This window comes from Balaenoptera physalus (assembly GCF_965194825.1).
Source record: "Balaenoptera physalus genome assembly, chromosome: X".
Classification (NCBI taxonomy): Eukaryota; Metazoa; Chordata; class Mammalia; order Artiodactyla; family Balaenopteridae; genus Balaenoptera; species Balaenoptera physalus.
Window position 1 is genome coordinate 115,636,618 of NC_138903.1, and position 22,045 is coordinate 115,658,662.

At 37.6% G+C, this 22,045-nt stretch overlaps 1 protein-coding gene across 9 annotated transcripts in view; it reads right to left on the reverse strand.

Annotated features, from left to right (window-relative positions):
• Positions 1-22,045, reverse strand: part of MBNL3 (muscleblind like splicing regulator 3) — a 111,772-nt gene that overhangs the window by 71,330 nt on the left and 18,397 nt on the right. The window contains exon 2 of one of the 9 annotated variants that reach the window (XM_082445400.1): positions 10,343-21,898. The exons of the other annotated variants lie outside the window; for them this stretch is intronic. The gene's annotated coding sequence lies outside the window, so the exon portion shown is untranslated. The remainder of the gene's footprint in view (positions 1-10,342; positions 21,899-22,045) is intronic. 9 annotated transcript variants of the gene reach the window in all.

Here is a 22,045-nt window from a genome sequence, read left to right on the forward strand (position 1 = left end):
GGTCCTGGCAATGATTTTTTTGAATCTGACACCAAAAATGAATGCAACAAAAGCAAAACTAAACAAGTAGGACTACATCGAAATAAAAAGCTTCTGCACAGCAATACATCGAAATAAAAAGCTTCTGCACAGCAAAGGAAACCACCAATGGAATAAAAAGGCAACCTACTGAATGGGAGGAAATATTTGCAAAGCATATATCTGATAAAGGGTTAATATCCAAAATATATAAAGAACTCATACAATTCAATAGCAAAAAAACCCCAAATAATCTGATTTTAAAATGTACAGAAGATATGAATAGACATTTTTCCAAAGAGGATATACCGATGGCCAACAGATACATGAAAAGATGCTCTACAACATTAACCATCAGAGAAACCACAATGAGATACCACCTCACACCAGTCAGAATGGCTATTATCAAAAAGACTAGAAATAACAAATGTTGGTGAGGATGTGGAGAAAAGGGAATCCTAGTGCACTGTTGGTGGGAATGTAAATTGGTACAGACACCATGAAAACCAGTATGGAGGTTTTTCAAAAAATTAAAAATAGAACTACCATATGATACAGCAATCCCACTTCTGGGTATTTATTCAAAGAAAACGAAAAGACTAGTTTGAAAAGATATATGCACCTCCGTGTTCACTGCAGCATTATTTACAGTAGCCAAGGTATGGAAACAACCCAAGTGTCCATGGATGGATGAATGGATAAAGAAATTGTGATATATATGTATATATAATGGAATATTATCAGCCATAAAAATGAATGAAATCTTCCCATTTGTGACAACATGGATGGACCTTGAGGGCTTTATGGTAAGTGAAATAAGTCAGACAGAGAAAGACAAATACCATATGGTTTCTCTTACATGTGGGAAAAAAATACACACACACACACACACACACACATATAAAATCCAAGTGTTCATACATATAGAGAACAGATCGGTGGCTGCCAGAGGTGGGGGATGGGAGTGGGAGAAATGGGTGAATATTTTTGTTTGTTTAAATAAATTGAATTTTAAAAAAAGAATTAGGAGTGAAGAGTTCGGAGCACAGACAGGTCAGAATCTTAAGTTCTACATTTCACACTGGCCTGAGAGTATCCTTAACAGCCTCTAAAATAAGAATTCCATTTTTCTCTTGATATTTCAGAGTGATTTATACTGGATTGGAAATTATGGGTGTTTCTTTATAGAAAAATTTAGAGAAAATGTAAAATAGGCTGTCTTTTTAACATCTTTTAACTGAATTTTGGACAAGTAGTCAATGCCCTTGCTAACACTAAAGAAAGGTGTGTAACTATAATACTGTCATTATAAAGTTGTCTTCCTGGCCCAGATAGAATAGTTCTCTTCTATCATTCAGTCAATCTCAACAAGTCTCAAAGGAAAGATTACAAAACCCCCAAAGCAGAGGGGAGCCAGGAAGAAGATTGCTCTAATTGTACCATGAAAATGGAAAGCAACACCTAAACCCTGAAATGTAATACTCATCTTCTATAAGAACAATTCTGTGAAATCTATCAATTTCAACTCTGGTTTGCCTCAATAAATGGGGAAATAACTTATGTTCCTACTTCTGTAAGGTGTATAATTTAAATCCAGATTTCAGATTTTAAAAAGGAAGGTATAGAAAAATCAAGCCCACATCAAATATGAAAATACCCCAAATAACTGTAAATGTGGTCACAGCAGAATTATCAAAGCCAGGGCTTCCCTGGTGGTGCAGTGGTTAAGAATCCGCCTGCCAATGCAGGGGACACGGGTGCGATCCCTGGTCTGGGAAGATCCCACATGCCGCGGAGCAACTAAGCCTGTGCGCCACAACTACTGAGCCTGAGCTCTAGAGCCCGCGAGCCACAACTCCTGAAGCCAGTGCTCCTAGAGCCCGTGCTCTTCAACGAGAAGCCACTGCAATGAGAAGCCCGTGCACCGCAACGAAGAGTAGCCCCCGCTAGCTGCAAGTAGAGAAAGCCCGCGCAGCAACAAAGACCCAACGCAGCCAAAAATAAATAAATAAAATAAACACATAAAATAAAATAAAAAGAATTATCAAAGCCAGTGAGGAGCAAAGTAACCTATTGATTACTTCAACCTTGAACAGTGGCCCAGAAAGGTTCATCTACTTGGCTAAAATGCCTGAAACTGTTAGTGTACACATGAAGAGCACATGGTCCGATTTCATCATATCTGATATCTTGTCCATCTGCGGTCAGAATGGGTGGGCAGATCCCCAAAGTTTAACCCAATTGTCCTGATTCATTTAGTTTCTTTCACTGACAACACATATCCATGTTTGAGCTTAATTCCTGGCTATGGATGAATTTCACATTGCTGAAAACCAGAAGGGCACTCTCTGAAGCTTTGAATCCCTGGGGAAAGGCAGTCCCTTGCCACTGATATAAGGATTTATTGACCCCTGTGAGTCTGTGTCTTCCATTAATTTCAGTGCAACTGCCTTGACACCCTCTTTCAGTTTCAGAGAACACCACCTTCTTTACACACATGATTTTGTCCCAACTGCCTCTACTGTAGACAAACTTTAGACTACTTTTCTACGATGGTCTACCTGGTCTTCTTTAATTTCTTCTTTAATTTAACCTTTTAGAATCAGACTCAGTTTACCTGCTTATAACCATCTGACTGACCCTCCTGGCCACAGTCTGTTGCTAGCCAAAACATATGATCTGGCATATTTCTCCTGCTAACCAAATGTTTGGTTTTGGCTTCTCTTTTCCTATTTCTACCTATGAGAGTCCATTTCTCCTGCTATCCTCTGTGGTCAGGATAAACGTACATACCAACTATTCCATTAAGAATATTCTCTATATCAATTTCGAATCAATTGAGACACTGGGAATTTTATTGAGTAAAAATTCCAAAAGTGAGTTTAGGGTTCACAAAATAACCACTAAAACACAATAAGAAGGATAAATTTGCTTTGCTGAGCAGATTTAATGATGTATTCTAAAGTGATATCTTAGTTATTAAACAACTGGTATTTCTAGAGGTTAATAATACTTAACATTTATGGAGCTCGTATTCTGTGCCAGACACTGTGTTAAGAGTTTTATATTCATTATCTCATTCAATCATCCCAATACTCTATGAAGTAGATAATATTAAGGAGCAATGTTAAAGTCTAATTTCAAAACAAAATCTGTCACAAATCTCAGTTCCAGACTTGTCACCAAATAGTGGTATTGAGTTTTTCAATATTTAAAGTTCTCAGATGTCATAATAATAGAGCTATGGGCACTAATTTAAAAATCTCCAGTTTCTCAATTTTCTTCCCAGCTTCCTGTAATTACAATATGAAAGCTCATTACTTCCTATCCATGGAAGCCAGAGGATCCTGAATTGCTTATAATTTTTTGAATATATCTTTTCATGCATGTCTGGCAAATAAGTTAGAAAATGCTTGACACATTGGGTTTAAAATCACCCATTCAAAAGAACATGTGGTCCAGAAATCTGGCATCCAGCTGGCAGAAGGGAAGCATAAAAGCCTTTGGGCATACTAAATCCCTCCCCCAATAATAAAACTCTCTACAAAAAAAAATGGTTATCCAAATCAAAGTGAAAACTTTGAACCAAGACTGAGAAATTATGAAAAAACTGTGAAGCTATAATACTACAGCAAAGTAGCCAGCACCTATTAAAGCTCTCTCTGTTGCTAATTTGTAAGCTTGTTATATCAAACCTGGAGTATGCAAATCAAAAGGAGAAGACAAAATAAAAATGATTTCTCCACATGAGGATTTCACGACATGATCTGAGTAAGAGCCTGAAAAGAAAGCAGGATTTGAAAATAAAACTCAAGGAAAATGCTGAAGTCAAACCAGCAAGGAAGTCTGTACACTAAGGTAAGCACCAACATATATGGAAAATAGGAAAATACCTATAGATAAGAATCATTCAAAAAATGAACTCATTTTTAAATGGCCAAGCAAAAAAAGGAGGAGGAGAAGGAGAAGGAGTAATGGCTTAAATATTGGATTAAAGAGAGCATTTACATTTATACTCAGGTGAATGGAATCCCATTAAAACTGATAAAATTCTATACTGTAGTTACCATGTTGTGTTCATCAATTTAAAATCATGTGAGTATACCTTTTAGGAATGATGAGGAAATTAGGTTAACATGATATCATCTATATCACCAAGTACTGAATGACTAAAATGATTAAATTGGACTGCCATATAATTCAATATATCAGTGAAGGAAACCAAAATGCCTTGATTCTATCTTAAATAACAGTATATCTCACAAAAGATCATAAAGTTCTCAGCATAATAGAAACTTCTTCAACTCACACTGACAGAAAACTGAACTTAAATTCCCAGGGTCCAAATATGGATGATATCATCAATCACATGTACTTGTTCCACTAAAACCATTCAAGCCTCAAGGAACAAAACAACTTTCACATTAGTAATCACTGAAACAATACAGCTTCGGTTATTAGGTTTGTCAAAAGTCAAACAAGACTCATTCATCAAAGGATAAAGACTTTAAGAACGCTAGAGTTGCAAGTAATCCTGAAAGATCAAATCTAGCTCATTACCTTCAGGCAATTAAATGAAGGACTCTAAACCATTCAGGTAGATGGCTCATATCCAGTTATTGAATACATATTGATAGTAGTTCTCCATAATTTCTCTTTCATAAATACATTCTTCAAACAAACATTTATTAAGGACTAACTTCGGGGCCACATAACTAGATGTCAAGGGTATAAACACAGATAAGCCACAGCTCCTCATGTTTGCATTTTATTTTCAAAATTTCAAACAAATTTGGAAAAGATCATCTTAGTGGACAGATGACATGATTTCAGGAATCCAGATGTTATATAACTTTCATTTTAAAAAACCTTATGTTTAGGCCCACAAGGTTACTGATGAATAGGCCAAACCATAATATCCTCAGGAACTCATTCACTCCATGTGTGACCATGTTTCTCAGGAATCTTCCCATTATCTTTTTTTAAAAAATAAATTTAGGGCTTCCCCGGTGGCGCAGTGGTTGAGAGTCTGCCTGCCAATGCAGGGGACACGGGTTCGAGCCCTGGTCGGGGAAGATCCCACATGCCGCGGAGCAACTGGGCCCGTGAGCCACAATTACTGAGACTGCGCGTCTGGAGCCCGTGCTCCACAACAAGAGAGGCCGCGATAATGAGAGGCCCGCGCACCGCGATGAAGAGTGGCCCCCACTTGCTGCAACTAGAGAAAGCCCTCGCACAGAAACGAAGACCCAACACAGCCATAAAAAAATAAATAAATAAATAAATAAATTTATTTATTTTTGGCTGTGTTGGGTCTTCGTTGCTGTGCACGGGCTTTCTCTAGTTGCAGCGAGTGGGGGCTATTCTTTGTTGCTGTGTGCGGGCTTCTCATTGCGGTGGCTTCTCTTGTTGTGGAGCACGGGCTCTAGGGGCGCAGGCTTCAGTAGTTGTGGCATGCGGGCTCAGTAGTTGTGGCTCGCGGGATTAGTTGCTCCACAGCATGTGGGATCTTCCCGGACCAGGGCTCGAACCAGGCGGATTCTTAACCACTGTGTCACCAGGGAAGCCCTTCCCATTATCTCTTGAGCTACAATTCTGTCTCTTCCACAAACATGCATGCAACTTTTCTACAGTTCAGCTCTGCCTCTCTCTCAAGGAAGGCTTCCTAAGCCTTCATTGCTGGAATATCTTCCAAATGATTCCTCCTCTTCCTCACTCTCAATCACTCCTGCACTCACTACAAGATGGCTTCCATCTCCACCATTCTATTAAAACTGTTCTACATTCTACAACTGCATTCAAGAACAATGCTAATTTGAATTAAACATTGCTAGAACTGTAGGTACGTTCACTGTTACCTTCCCTAGCACAGTACCTAGCACAACTAGGTTCTCAATAAGTGTTAGCTGAGTTGAAAATTATATAAATAATAGAGGTGGCAGTAGGCATAAGATAGTAGTTACTCATTAAAAAATCTTTGAATTGTCAGTCGTGTGTAGGTAAGAGTCCATATATTTACAAAAATGTCTTTTTTCCTTCATTCATCCTCCAAATATGTATTAAGTACTATATACAAGGCACTGGACATGGTTCCTCTTCTCATGGACTTTAGTAGTCTAGCAAACTATAATTGTGATGCCACACACTTAATAAACCTGTTTATAGAAAGAAGAGTACAACATGATTTTTTTCAATGTATCTATTTTATGGTAGAATAGAATTATAGAGTGTGCTTCTTTAGAAAGGGAGAAATCTCACTTTTTCCTCTAGGGGCAGCTTCTCACCTCTACCAAGAAGAAGGCATCACCGGGTGCTCAAACAGAACTCTCCACCACAAGCCTATTATGTCATAGTTGTGTAGCTATTTCTGTGAACCACTTTTGCGCAGGACCTGGCCTGGTACCTCACGCTTAATAGGCTCTCAATCCATTTATTTTCATTGCACAGATGAGAAAACTAAAGCTCAGGGAAGTGAAGAAAGGCTAGTTGTTCTGTACTGTATAAAATGAGCTTTAGAATCACAAAGACCTGGATTTGACTCTTGGTCAAGATATTTAACCTCAGCATCTCAGTTTCCTTGCAGGATTAAATCATAGGACAGATGTGAAAATCCCTGGTGTGAGGTAGGCACTCCATAAATCCAAGATCCAGGTTAATGACATAGAACTGGTTTTAGACATGGTAGGCCAGTTGTTAGGAATTTAAAGAAAGTGAAAAATATATAAATGAGCAAATTATGGTATTTATTTGATGTTTTAGGCTTGAGCCAAAGCAAACATTTAAATAAATTCAGTGTAGGAGAGTGCAAAGGACCTAGATGGAAAAAAGTAGAGCTTCCCTAGGGACAGAAAACAGAGCTGATGTAACAGCATCCTTAGAGACTGGAGTAGAACTTTCCCAGATATTAGCAACATCAGTTAACTAAATCGGAAAAAGCTTTATATAATCAAAATAAAGGTATAGTGCTTCAAGGTGGCAAAAACAAACAACAAAGGAAAGATCTTTAAGCAGTACCTTTTCCAGACCTTTAAAAAGGAAACTTAATTTTAAATAAGTCTCATGAAAAATTGGAAACTTTAAACAGCTAGGTACTAATTTATGAGAATGAAAAAGAGAAAAAAATTACATGACCCAGCTTAAAAAATAAATTTAAAAAAACCCTAAAAGATATCCCATCATTGCATAGTGGTTGAGAATAGGATTTTGGAACAAGAAGCCCTTGTTCATAATCTTACCTCTTACCAGTTGAAAGACCTTGGGCAAGTTATCTAAATCATCTGTACTTCAGTTTCCTCATCCATAAAATGGTGTCAAAGACAGTATTAATCTCACAGGGTTGGATTGTAGATTAAAGTGTGTTAATATTTATAAAGCACTCTGAAGAGTGCTTGGCACTAAAAAGTGCTTCTGAAATAAATCATCAGAATTCATTTTGTTCAATATGGAAATAGGAATCTCACAAACCTCATCCCATGACTACAATGACTAAAAATAATTTTTTAATGTTTTGCTATGTATTTACTCTGAAGCCATCAAGTTCCTTATCTAAATAGTTAGGAAATGAGGAACTATGGAGATGAACAATATAAAGGCAAGCAGTTGACTTGTTTTCTGTTTCTCCAGAAGGATCTAGGGGTGAAAATATAGAGTACAGAGAGAGACACATGTTAGCTCAACACAGTGAAGGACCAGCTCAGAGCTTGAGCTGTCCAACAGTGCATTGACCTGCTTCGCTAGGTGGTGCGCTCCTCTGCACTGGGTTTCTATCACACTGCATGGGAAGTTGGACTAGAAACATCAAAATCACCATACGAGGCTAAGATGCCATGAGTCAGTAACTTTTTATCAGAGAGAGGAAGTGCATTGCTAACTTGTAGGCTATGTGCATAGCACTGCATTTGGTCTTTGAGCGACAAAAAAATGCATATAAGATAGATTCTCTTCCCTCAAGGAGTTTATAATCTATTTGAGGAGACAACCTCACCTCTCCAAATTATTAGAGGTAGCATACGACTAAGTTCTGAATGTCCCTTGCTTTATAACCACAAACTCCTAGAAATACAGAGACAAGCTGTGCCCTCTTAGAATACTCTCTCTTATCCAAAGGTAATATTTCTTGTAAATCAGAATGACTGTGTCTATGTGAATGAAAGAAATAAGCACCCCAGGGTTCCTGTTTTCCTTTAGTGTGAATATGAAAGTGCTATATCTACCAGTGTCTCCCAAATGTGAAGCACTGCCTTGATAGCAGCAGGTCCAGGCAATGCAGGAAAGGAGATGAGAAAGAGTGAACCTATACATTTTTATAATGCATAAAAATCTGTGCTTTTTATTGGTAGTTGAGTTGTTTAGTCATGAACTCAAGCAGACCTGAAGCTAAGATACATTCCCCACATTTTTTGCTTTAATACGAGCCTGAGTCACAGACTCACAATGTGGGCAATGATGATCTACAGGCCAATTCCTTCATTTTCCAGACAAGATAACAGGACTATAAATGATAAATCACTTGGTCACAGTTACAAGAAAGTTAGTGACACAGCCAGCACAGGAGCTCAGTTCTAACAACCAAAATTGAATACTTTGTTCTACATCTTGGAGAATTTTTAATATCTTTCTTTCTTTCTTTCTTTCTCTGTTTCTCTGTCTGTCTGTCTGTCTCTCTCTCTGTGTCTCTCTCTCCTCCCTTCTTCCTTTCCTCCATCAGTATCATTCTCTCTCTCTCTCTTCTTTCTCTTAATTAAACTCTTAATTTTCACAGCATGAGAACACATGTGATCATAAGAACTGAAGCCACTATGTCTCTACTTAAAACCATTCTACTTATTGAAAGGGAAGTTGAAATAAATGCTTTCAAAGGTTCAGAAGAAATAGAGTAATGGCGTCTTTTTACAAAGCAGACTATAAAACTGCCAGGAACTTGCTAGGGAAGTTAATAGATAATCTTTACTATTTGATGCAAATTAGCTTTTAAAACAATCCAACATCAAAGTCCAAAGGAAAGCAGGAGTTAGAATTAGTGACAGTGGCTGGCAGCTAGCTGGTGGAAGAGAGACCACCATGGGATTTTTCAGAGACCAAACGAAGTTACAGCCACTTATCTACATGTGTATATTACACTGCTGGAAACCAGTGCATGAAGGGAGGGAAGGGTGCACGCACTCGGGCTGTGTGTGTTTGTGTGTGTGTGTGTGTGTGTGTGTTGTTGGGGTAAGGGATAGAATCTTATGACTGCTGGCTAAAAAGGGGCTAAACCTAGTGAGACTGTACTGAATACATGACATGGTTCTTTCCTATATAAAAAGTGCCAAGAAATAATACTTCACCTGAGACCTAAAGAAATCAGACCTTCGTCATTTAGGGCAACTAGAACTAGCAGCAAAGCAATTAACTAGGGCAGTAGAAGAGAAAGCTATAAGCAGAAAGCCTACGGGAAGCTGTATAAAGGCATATAGCCTAAAGCATCTTAATACACAAAGTTAAAAGGAAGAGAAAAATTCTCCCTAAAGGAAAAAACCAAAGAAAGCATATGAGGTTATTAATAACAAAGTTTGATGGGAGAAAGGTACTCATAGTCATGCACTTTCATTTCCTTAAATATTACTAAAAATGGTGTATCAACCTGTCTATAATAGGTAACTGATGGAATATTTATATTGACCATTTTAATAATTAATTTTCATTGAAAAAAATCTGATTCACTTGTGTACTATAAACCTATTCTCTCTGTTATTCACGTGTGGGAAGCCCAGATGGTTACAATTTACAAACAGGCACGACCTAGTGGCAGCTAACAGAATTGCAAGCATAGTGGCTTGCCTGCATAAGGCTAGCTGTACAAGCATAATTTAGGAAGAAATATGTAATATCTCAAAAATGTCACCAAATAACTAAGGCCATGCCTTTACAATAACTGCTTTTCTCACTTTGGTAGTATTTAAAATACATTCATATTATTACAGCTGAATCAATTGCACAGCAATTGCTATCAATGGATAAGATTTAGAAAATGAGTGGATTTCTCATTCCTAATCAAACAAACATGATCTGTATAGATGGTAAATTAAACAAAGGTCCAGCCATCACTGTACCTAAAAAGAGGTTGGCTGAAATTTTTTTAAGGGATAATAATCTGGCATTAGATTGTGAACATAAAAAATGGCTGCATGAGAAGAAATAGCTTTTCTTCATCAGTTTTATGAAAAGATAAAGCACGCTATTGTCCAAAATCTATAGCTCATATAAAATAGATTCAATTAATAAAAACACTGGGTGATCCTTTTTATTTTTTTATTTTTATTTGTTTATTTATTTATTTACTTACTTATTTTTGGCTGCATTGGGTCTTCATTGCTGTGCATGGGCTTTCTCTAGTTGTGGCGAGCGGGGGCTACTCTTTGCGGTGCACGGGCTTCTTCTCACTGCGGTGGCTTGTCTTGTTGCGGAGCACGGGCTCTAGGCGCGCGGGCTTCAGTAGTTGTGGCACGTGGGCTCAGTAGTCGTGGCTCGCGGGCTCTAGAGCACAGGCTCAGTAGTTGTGGCGCACGGGCTTAGTTGCTCCGCGGCATGTGGGATCTTCCCGGACCAGGGCTCAAACCCGTGTCCCCTGCATTGGCAGGAGGATTCTTAACCACTGTGCCACCAGGGAAGTCCTGGGTGATCCTTTTTAAAAGTCATGGTTACTAGAAACCACTTTGGTAGAAATCTTTTCAATACATGCCCTCTTTTTTTTTTTTTTTTTTTTTGCTTTTGGTCTTAATAAACAACATACAGTAAACCCAACTAAATCTTTCTTTCATTACTAGAGATATTATAATGGCTAAAGGCCAGCATTCCTGGACATCAATTCTTCTCAAGGTTAATAGAAGCTGTTGGGGTTTGGCTTGAATATGAATTGACCTTAGGCTACAACACAGGTAGTTTTTTTTCTTATAATCTCTGGTAAATTCATATCTTATTTCTCCTAATGACCAAATGCAGATAAAATTCTTATTGATTGTGGGTTTCAGACAGTTGAGGTCCATTTAACAGTTCACTGTATTTCACAAAATGTATCAACAACCCTCAGTAAAAGGAAAATGATGATCTTACAATGTAAATTCAAAATTAAATATATCTTATAATGCTAGCTAAAATCAAGAAAATCTGCTCCTTACAATTGCAAAGGTTGATAACATAAAGAATGGAAGAACATTCAATTTTCGCATCTAGTAGGAACTAGAAATGAGACTTAAACCTGAGAAAACAACTCATTCCATATTCCATTTCTTTACCAGGTTATTCATACCAATAGAAAAATCAGGAAAACGATTAGTAATAAGTGGAATAGTGCTGTACCTGCTAAAGATGGTGTACTGTGTTTGCTATCCAAATACACCAGTTATGCTAAGCAGAGGTAAGAAGAGCATGCTTTAAAAACTATCTGATGCAACAGAAATGCCGTTTCCTAAAAGCAGATGTAAGCTGAAATGATAAAACAGGATCAAAAAAGAAAAGGGAAGGGAGTAATGCAGAAAAAAGGGAGCTAAAACAGACTTTTTAGTGCTGAGTGCATAGTAGGTTTTCACAAATACATGTTAGCGTAAAAATCGAATTCTAACATAGAGCCGATCAAAAAGCCTCCCTCGAGTAAATTACTTTGAGTATATATATTCACACCTAGAAAACTCTATTTAGGGCACATCTTGTAAACTACTATGTATTTATTTTGTTATGATAGCAGTAACTCTTTTAAATAAATTAGAATATTTGTTGCTCATTATACTGTGAATGATACAAAGCTGAACTTAACTTTGAAAGCTCTGCTTCTGAAGAAAATGCATGCGGTTTTCCGCTAAGCACACACAAGCGACATTTCCATCTGTATGATATTCTTTTCAGGAGATTACTCCCTCTAACACAGGGTAGCACGAGCATTCCATCCACACAGAACTTGAAAATCCTTGCATAAGCGAAGTGTTACTGTTATTTGGAAAAACTTCCACTGGCAAACTGAAACTCAAAAAACATTGTAAAGTGTTCATCTTTATTCTACTTTTAGCCCACATTTCTATTTCTAAACAATGAACAAATATTTTGGAGTGTGTATGATACTGATGAAAGAAAATAATTTTCCCTCCAGATACAAATGCATATTTATAAAAAAAAAGGTGCACATGCAAAAATTCAGTGGTGATACCAGTTTTAGACTCTTTTTCACCAGGCTGCCTTATACTACTAGTAGTGAGAAAATAATTCTTCAATTATATTTCATTGAAAAAGAGGACACAGAAGACTGATATTCTGTATTCTTTCCCCCCAACAAACAAACTCTATGAAGTTGGAAGTGCTTAAACTGAAAGTAGCTACCTCTTTATGATAATGATTCTGGTCCCAAAGTAATTTTCTCAATGCTATAATTTCTATCACAAATGATTTTTATTAATATTGCTGGCCCATCAGATACTACAAAAGTCCATAAGTTCACATTAGGGTCTTGTTACAATAACACCTCATTTATTGGAACACTATCGGGCAAAGAGGCATTCAATAAAATTGGGATTTCAAAAAACAAAACTCTTAAACATGAATATTTGTCTCATCATCTATCTGGAGACAAATCTTTCTGAAATGTTTTTAAAATTTTGTTGCTTCCTTAGACATAAGATAATAATAAAAAGAAAAGTTATACTTTTTCTGATAATTCTAGGTCATCATTACAGAGAAACATTAGTCATGCCTTGAAGGAAATGTTGAGCACTTTTTAAATGTCCCAAATGCCTGTGTGCTTGGAATCCTTATGCCTACTTTTATAGTCTGTCTTCCTCCTCACTGGCAAGTGTTTATTAGCTGTGACTTCAAGAGTACAACTGCCTCTGTTACCTGCCCTACAAACACACTGATTAAATTCTCTGTTTTACAAAACCAGATTCAGTCAAAGAAAACATAGCAGACAACTGCTCTGTGTAAGGTGTTAACTCAAACATGCTAGATTTGTGTCTTGAAATACAAATGACGTGGGCTCTGGAATGCTCTTAGGGAGCGCTTGGGGGCTTCTCTACGAGGACAGTTCAAAAGCTTTAGGATCTGGCTTTCATGAGATCTCAAGTGTCTGTTTAGAAGCTGAGGTCTGGAAGTAGTGCCCCATCTCTTTATGGGACATGACTCTTCTCTCAGAATGCTAATTAGCATTTAAGATGCAACTGGGAGGAAACAGTCCATGAAAAGACCGTGAAGGTCTTAGAGCTCCAATGGCATGGGTGGTGGGAAAGGGATAGATCTCACAATTGGCTATGAGCCAAGAATGAGATCCAAAATAGTAAACAACACTTCTAGCATGGGCACAAGCCAAGCAGGACTGATGCTACTCTGCTAGGAATTGCCTTTCCCCCCCACCCCGAATCGTGGGGGTGACCAGGAAGTGAGCAGTGGAAAGCGTGCTCTGGTCAGTGCCTATTTACCAACCAATAAGGAATTATTCCAATAAATATTTCAGTAAGATGTGCCCATACGGATGTATACTGCTGGACCATCACACTGATACTTTGTGCTAGGTGCTTGCTAACACATGCCACATGCTCAGACCCCTTGACATTACATGCACAGTGTAAAGGGATGTACAAAAGCTTGTTGGAACTTAAGTTGTTGAGCGAGAGGGAGGCTTAGATTTCCCAGGAAGCCAACTAAGAGAAAGCATAGTTTGGATTCCTAGGGAGAGACAGAGCCCTCCTTAAATCTAAAATATGACTAAAAGGCATGCCAGTGATTAGGAAATACAAGGGAACTGGTTATTGCTGCTTCTGTTTATTTATCTTAGTACAAGCTTTGGAGAGTTAGTCACTTGAACACATGATGATTTCTAGAGATAATTACAGTAGGTTATAAAGACTACTTGTTGGTAAATTTCGAAGCCCAACTTAACTGCTTACATATTTTATTTAAGGGAACTTCAGATTAAAAATTGATAACGACCATACATGTGAAAGCTATAATCAACCCATTTACATATTGCTACTGAGGAAGCTTTCTTGGTGGGCACAATATTAATATGTTTCCATTTAATGACAAAGATAAAATTGTAATCTAAGCATAATGATGAGGACATTGCAACAACTTGGTCCATAAAGGCTGAAAGAACAAAGTGGATTTCCCCTGGACCCTGGATGAGCTGCACTTAGTATAGCATCTAGTCCCACCAATCTTCTGTTTCCTGTGCCAAACTGGCTCCCTCACTCCTTCCTGTCATTTTCAGCATTTTTTCATGTGCTTAATCCCGAAAATGACTATATCATCATTGTACTAGAAATAATAAATGTGATATAATATAGAAAGATGAAAGGCTAACAATAATGTGAACTAAGGAAAAACAGTAATCTCGATGTTAGTTTATTATTATTCTAAATGACTCTGTATTTGTCAATTGTTTTGGCCAAGCAGAATTCCAAAACACTGCCAAAAACCTTAATCAGCAGTAGGAGACTGAAAGTCACCACTAAATTCTGGCCCCTAGACAGCATATTGGCCAATGATGCTAGTGGCTGACTAAAAAAATGCCCATGTAAATCACAAGACTGGCAAACAGAATGGCATCAATGCAGTCAAGAAATGTAAATCCAACTGTTGTATGCTTTATTTCTTGCGGATTTTAAACTACACATCACACATTCTAACAGCATTGATCCCTTAGCACGAGATAGTGCGTGAGCTATGGAAATTTTATCAAGATAACTGATAGGAGATAGTCATGTAATTTATTGTAAAACGCTGTGGCCTTGTAAAAGGAGCAGAAAGGAATGTCAAAGTTGACCTCTCATTTCCAAGCAGAGATAATAGAGAACCTACTTGGCTTTTGGTGTGAAAAGACTCAAAGGACTATAGACTCTGTGTAAGAGAAAAGTTCACATCAATTTCCAATGATTTGAATTTCATTTAAAGGTGAGTGTGTATGATTTATGAAAAACAGAGTAATAAAGCATGAAATTTCAGATGAATTAAAAATATAATAACAGGAAATATGCACACTGTGTTTACTACGTGCCTGGCACTAACCTTAGCATTTTCATGTACATTACTTTATTTACTGCTCATAACAATCCTATGAAGTAGATACCAGCATTTTCCCCATTTTATAGATGAGGAAACTGAGATACTGAAAGACTAAGTAATTTGGTCCAAGGTCATACAGTGGATGAGTGGAAGAGCCGGGTCAAATTCAGGCATGCTCTAGAATGCTTGCTGTCAATCACTACTCTGTACTGCCTCCCATGGGCACAAAAGTGAACAAACATAACCTAAAATTTAAAGGCTTATTCCTAGGTATATATTTTGGCACAGAATGAATCCCAGTACTTTTAAGTTCTATTAAGATATAATATGATTTCTGGAGGTGCCAAGCAATACTAACAACAGCTCTACTTAAGTTTTATTTACAAATGAAATATGTAATTGCATTGCATTCATAGATTTAATGTCAAAATACATGGCATTTGGTAGATTAGAAAAATGCAGTTTAACTTCTTCTTGGTAAAAAGTGAGTGCCTTCTTATTGGATGTGCTCCAGTGTAGGGGGGAATGCCTCAGATGGGATATGCATATCAGATGAGTGGATGTGCTCCAGTGTAGGGGGGAATGCCTCAGATGGGATATGCATATCAGATGAGTGGATGTGCTCCAGTGTAGGGCGGAATGCCTCAGATGGGATATGCATATCAGATGAGTGGATGTGCTCCAGTGTAGGGGAGAATGCCTCAGACGGGATATGCATATCAGATGAGTGGATGTGCTCCAGTGTAGGGGGGAATGCCTCAGATGGGATATGCATATCAGATGAGTGGATGAATGAGATCCAGACACAGAACCATACTCAGGGTTTCACCATCCCCATCAAACACGTCTGGCCATCTCCATCTCAACACCTGTCACACTATAGTGGAACCCTTGCTTATCTGTCTGCTCGACTGTCAGCTCCTCAAGGGCATGTGTTATTCACCTTCAGTGTCTGCTCAATACCTCATATATACTAAGTTCCTAACAAATACTTGCTAAACCAATGTAAGTAGTGAACATCTGCTATATGGAAGACATTGTGCTGGTGGGAAAACAAAGATTCGGTCCACATGCAGGGTAGCAAGGCAAAGTGCCCAGTATATGGCGGGACCAGTAAAGGAGGCACCCCAAAGAACAGAAATGGTCAGCGTGAGTCTTTATGTAAGAAATCAACTTTCCCCATAAAGGTTACAGAATAAGTGGGAATCCCAACATGTCCCAATCCATTGCTTCTCTTTAAAAGTAGATCAACAACCCCCTTCCACTTCTAACAATTCATAGTTCTCTAACTTAGAAGTGTATTGCAAAGTCTGCAGCATCTGGTCATTCCAGATGTTTACTTCCTTCAAGCAGCCCTGTCTTTATCCAGTGCTCAGTCCTAGATCACTAATACATAATGAAAGAGACAAGCAGCAAACTCAGGTTCCCAATGAAGCCTTTTTTATGTTTCCATAATATAGCTACAGGGGTTATAAACATAGACTATGGAGTTAGAGAGTTAAGTTCAAGTTTGGACGCTGCTGTTTACTAGCAGAATGTCTTTGGGCATGCTACCTAATCTCTCTGAGCCTGAGGTTCCCCATCTGTAAAAAGGAGATAAATAATAACACCGACCTCACAGGGTTGCAATGAGGATGAGATGAGATACTATGTGTAAAGTGCTTATCACAGTGCCTGGCACAAAGTCAGTAGCTGTTTCCATTAGAAAAGAGTACAAAATTACATCACCTCTTCCTATCACTTCTTAATATGGTCTTAATATTCGTTTTATTTTCCTTTTTTCTCCCGAGTAAATTGTTCTAGAGTTAGGCCTTCTCTGCAACTAAAAACTGGTTATCAATTAATGTTATGTTTAAAGAAAAAGGTATGATTGTTTTATTTTAGGTCAGATATTACATGGGAAGATATACTTGAAAAAGATCCAAAGATACTACATATCTATAATACAACCGCAATCTACTACAGAACTCAGGTTTAAATAGAAGATAAAACTGTTCCTCTGTGTGTTTGTGTGAATATGTGTTGGGGGGGGGAGGCATTTAGTATGTAGGATACCCTATTATAAACTCCTAATAAACATGTAACCTGTAAATATGCTTTTCAAACAAAAAGAAGATACACTGTCTAAGATATTTTATTGTTGAGGCAATTTTCCAAGGTTGTACATATAGTGATTTCCTGGTCAAAGGCTGCTTTGGAGGGGTGCCAGGGTTGATATGCTGTAGAAAATCAACTGCAAAAATCACACATAGCTGGTGTACCTAATTTTTCTCCATGCATTTTTTTCAGATTCGCTTTTTTCATATGAATTTGTGTAGCTTGTTGACTGGAGTCAAGATAAATTGCCCCCTTTCCCCTTTTTCTATCTACTGCTCTGCACATATAAGACTACTGTTTTCAATTTGAATATTGGAAGAATCAAATTCCTTCCAAGAAAAGAGGCTACAGACCTTTGGATGTCAATACGGATATTTAGGAACATTAATGTTGTTCCAGGAACTGAGGCTAAAGGGCCAAACGCAAGCTTACCTTTTGAGACAAGAGGGAGCTCCGATGATGAACAGACACAAGAGAAATCGAATAGAATTGGAATCTGAAGAAATGAGTAACTACCTCTCAAAGTCGGCAAGTCCTTTCAATTAAAAAAAAAAAAAAAAAAAGACAGCAAGTCCGACAAAACCAGACTTCCTTTGCTTTGAAAAAGACAAGGTACTTGGCATCCTAAAGTAAATTAAATGTTTCTCTCAACTTAATGCAGCTGGGCAGAAGTGGGCAGAAAAGCAAAGGCTTTTACTGAAAAGCCATTTTAAGAGAGGTCTGTTTGGAAATACTCTCTCATCACTCACTTTTGTCTTCGTTGCTGGAATTTTTCCGCTTGAAGCTCGACAAACAAGTCGTTAATCATACACGCAAACACACAGACACGCACAAAGATAATGCAGTAAAGACTTTGAGAAAAAATACATTTTCTATATGTATTTTAATTTTAATTATTTAAATCATTAATTATTAAACATTCAAATGAGTGTTAATAATTTTGATTAGTTAATTTCAATGTGTAAAGCTTGTTGTTAAAAAACATAATTTCACTGAGCACTGGGGTTGTTATTATTGATACTATACAAACCCCAAAAGAATCCATTTGCAAATTCAATGTCTTTACTGAATCCAATAAATAATTGTAATAATTATCAACCAGAGAGCAGACCCTGGCAGAGGAGCTGGGATGCCTGAGAGGTATAGTTAATTGGTAACACGGAACACAGCCTTTGAAGAGATATCAGATTAAATTAGTTCGTTAAGAGATGCATAGAGTTCACAACTTGATTACCAAGCTGTCTGATTCTCTCAAAACAATAGCCTTAATTGAAACCAACCATATAAACTTGCCTTCGTTTGCAATTCTTCCAATTATCAAGCAAAGAGTTGAAAACTGTTGATCACAGATTTAATCAGCCCATTCAGGCTATTATTTCAAGTTTGGATCTGCTGCCTATTTTTACCTGAACAAAGTAAAATATACTCTCAGTAACTTAGATGTGAAACCATTTGGTGTGCTTCTCTATTTAGGATAGTACAGAAATCTATTTTCTCCAGTACAAAATGGTAAGGAAGAAGTTGAAACTACAAATCATAAACAAGAAATTAAAGGCAAATTCTTCATAGTCATTTTAGAATTACACTTAACATTTCCCCTGCAGTAGGGGGAATCTTTTAATCTAAGTTACTGCTGACTTTGTGCAGTGTGTTCTCTTGGCAGGAAGATGTTATTAAACCATTTTGATTCCTGTTGATGGAGTAGTCTTAAATTCTTATCAACAAGTCATGTTTGCACAGTAATTTGAAATGTAGCACAAAAAACCAAAAGCTGAAAAAAATTATATACATATACACACCCACTCATATTATGTATGTATATATGTATACATATGTGTGTGTTGTATATATATGTATGTGTGCGTGTGTGTGTGTGTATATATATAGTTTGGGGGGGAAGAGGGAATGTAGCTTTAGTACAATTTAATCCTCAGAATATGGTATTCATTTTAACCATCAATTCCCAGACATTCCACCTAAGAAACCCTTTTTTTCTTCCTGGAATATATGGCAAAAATAAACACAGTTTAGGAAATCCTGATTTAGATAATTAGTACCTTTATAATAACTTCAAAGATTTAAGTTTTTCAACATGTCACAAAATTTGCATCATCTTCTCTATAGAGTAAAAAGCATTTTCAGAACCTCAAAGCAGCAACCATTTCTTTTTGACTAGAATCAAACATCACCCTAGACATTATATACAAGGCTTACATTAGAGATATCTGTACCAATAATCATCAGCTTCTAATAAAGGAAGAACAAAATATGTTCAAGAAGAAAGAACTGGGATAGTGATTAAAATGAGGGGAATTGAATCTGGATCCAAGGTTTATTTTTTAAATTACATGTTAAAATATAAAATCCACAAAAAACTGAAGTTGCCAGATGTGACCCAGGGAAGCTGCTGCACATGTTAAAATTTCTAACTTGATGAAGGACTGACACTGAATCTTAGTCTAAAGGGAAATCATAGAGTAAAAGTCCATCCTTGGCAGTTATATTGGAATCATTATTTTTTATAGCTTTTCTCACCTTCTCTTTTGTTTTCATTGAGCCTGACCTATAGAAAGATGCCAGTCACATTTTCACTAATTCAGTAGCACTGACTTGTCTCTAAAGCCATTTAAAAACAATCCTATCTATTATTTTGGGTGAATTCCACTGTCTTTTTTTTTTTTTTTTTTTTGTCCAAACCTATCCCAGTTCTTTAATGACAAGCTTAATCCTTTACCTTAAGGGCAAAAAGAATAAACACCAGAGCTCTTCACAGATTACTTAATCAGACTGCACAAATAATACTGTGCATATTAACCAAGACGCTGGGCAAGTAATATAGGCACTCGATGCATACTTGCTGATTTACAGACATTTCTACACTTGATGAGTAAAGATAGGATGAAAGCTCTGCTTCACCTCTGCGTCCCTGTCAGCACATCTAAGTCACTCCTACCCTAAAAACAGCAACAAAACTCTTCCTTCCCTTGATCCTACTTCCTTGTTAAGTTCCAACATTTCTCATCCTTAATCATCAACTATCTCAAAAAAGCAATCACCACGACTTTCATTTCCCAACTTTTCATTTACTCCTCAACCCTCCGTAAACTGGTTTCTGGTCTCTAAAAAGTCACCAACGACCTTTTAAATACCAAAACCAGTGGCCTCAACTTACATAATTCCTTTGATATTTGTTGATTTCCCGCCCCGCCACCCCTAGAAACTTTCTTTCTCCTTTGCTTCTGTGGCACAGAGAGATTCCTCCCCTGATGCTCTCCTTGGGGTGCCCTGGCCACTCCTAGGGGTGAAAGACTGACTCGCAAGGTTTTGCTCTGTTATTTTCTCTGCATTTTAGACAAGTTTAATCCAACTTTGTTCTAGGCTTTGCTACATAGCTGTTTCAGCAGCACTTTCACTCAACATCGTTTCACACTCCTGACGCCTTACTCTTCATCCTACTATCTCCCACCCGACTGCAGCACCATCCACCAGATAGCTAAACCAGTCATTTGTTCTATCAAGATGATTACGAGATTAACGTTGGCTTGACTGAAAAGGAAATAAATGTCTTCACTGATAGAAGCGGCAGGCCATGGGTCATGAGATGGTCCCCAAATAATGAAGAGAATGTGACTAGACAAAGAAGAAATGATTTTGTGTTTGTGGGGTTGTATTAAAAAGTGAGCAAAGAGCTGAAGGTGCAAATTTTAGCCTGATATCTACTGATGCCAAAGAGAGTACTTGCCTGGCTAGAACCAACTGCATTTCATAGCTAGAGGAAATGTTGTCGTAACAATAATGAAAGCACCTAGCAGAGTATCTGGCTACAGTAATTATTCGATAAATGTCAGTTGACTCTAAACATCTATTATAGGACGTTCTTATTGGGCGTGAAAATGGGGGTTCAAATTTTATTCCTATATATAAACTCCTGCCTACAGATATTAAGATTGGAGGTGAAGGTGGTAATAAGCACTGCCACCCAAGAACTCCAAGAGCCAATGTCACCCTGTCTGGGCCTGCCAGCATAAGACGGTGTCAAGGGAAGTCTCAGGCCTCTGACATCTCACGTGGTTAAGTTCTATACCACTGTTCACACCCAGCAAGTCAGAAACGGACCCTTAACGACACAAAAGCAATGGTTGTTGATTCTACTTTCTGACTTCTTATTACCTAAGTTCTGTCCTGCTCTAGGAAGCTAAAAATTTGAAGACTCCGAAGTCTGCATGTGTGCTTCACAACACTCCTTCTACAGGGATTCAAGGAAAACCAGCTTATTTTCACTTAAGAACAAACCAACCAACCAACCTCTCATTTCAAGAAGGGTTTGTTTTGTTTTGTTTGAATTATTACCCAACATGAGGAACAACAGGAACCAGAGCTCCTGTCCTGGAGCTGAGATGACCAGGCTTTTGTTTTTCTTATGTCCAATCGTTGCAGGCTTCCTGAAAGCACTAATGGTGGTGATTCTTGGAACCAAGAGGTTTTCCTCACTTATCAGTTAGGAAAAACTCTGCCAATAGCAATACCAACATCTTAATTTTCTTTTGGCCAATAGGGTCCCACGAAAATGAGGAATATGATAAAAGGAATTATCCAAGCAAAAGACTAGCAAATCTAGCATCTCTTTCTTTCTTTCCACCTTCCTTCTTCATTCTAGAAGACAGTTTGCCCTCACAGTCTCATTGCCTTCTGAGGGAAATTTTCATTCACAATAAACAAAATAAACTCACCTGCCGAAGGTCTTGTGTTCCATGTATACCTTGAAGTTTTTTTTTTTTTTTTTAAATCCTTGATTTGCCAATTCCTAAGTGTGTGGTTTTTTGCAGTTTTCACAGTTTTTTTTTTAATTTATTCATCTATTTATTTATGGCTGTGTTGGGTCTTCGTTTCTGTGCGAGGGCTTTCT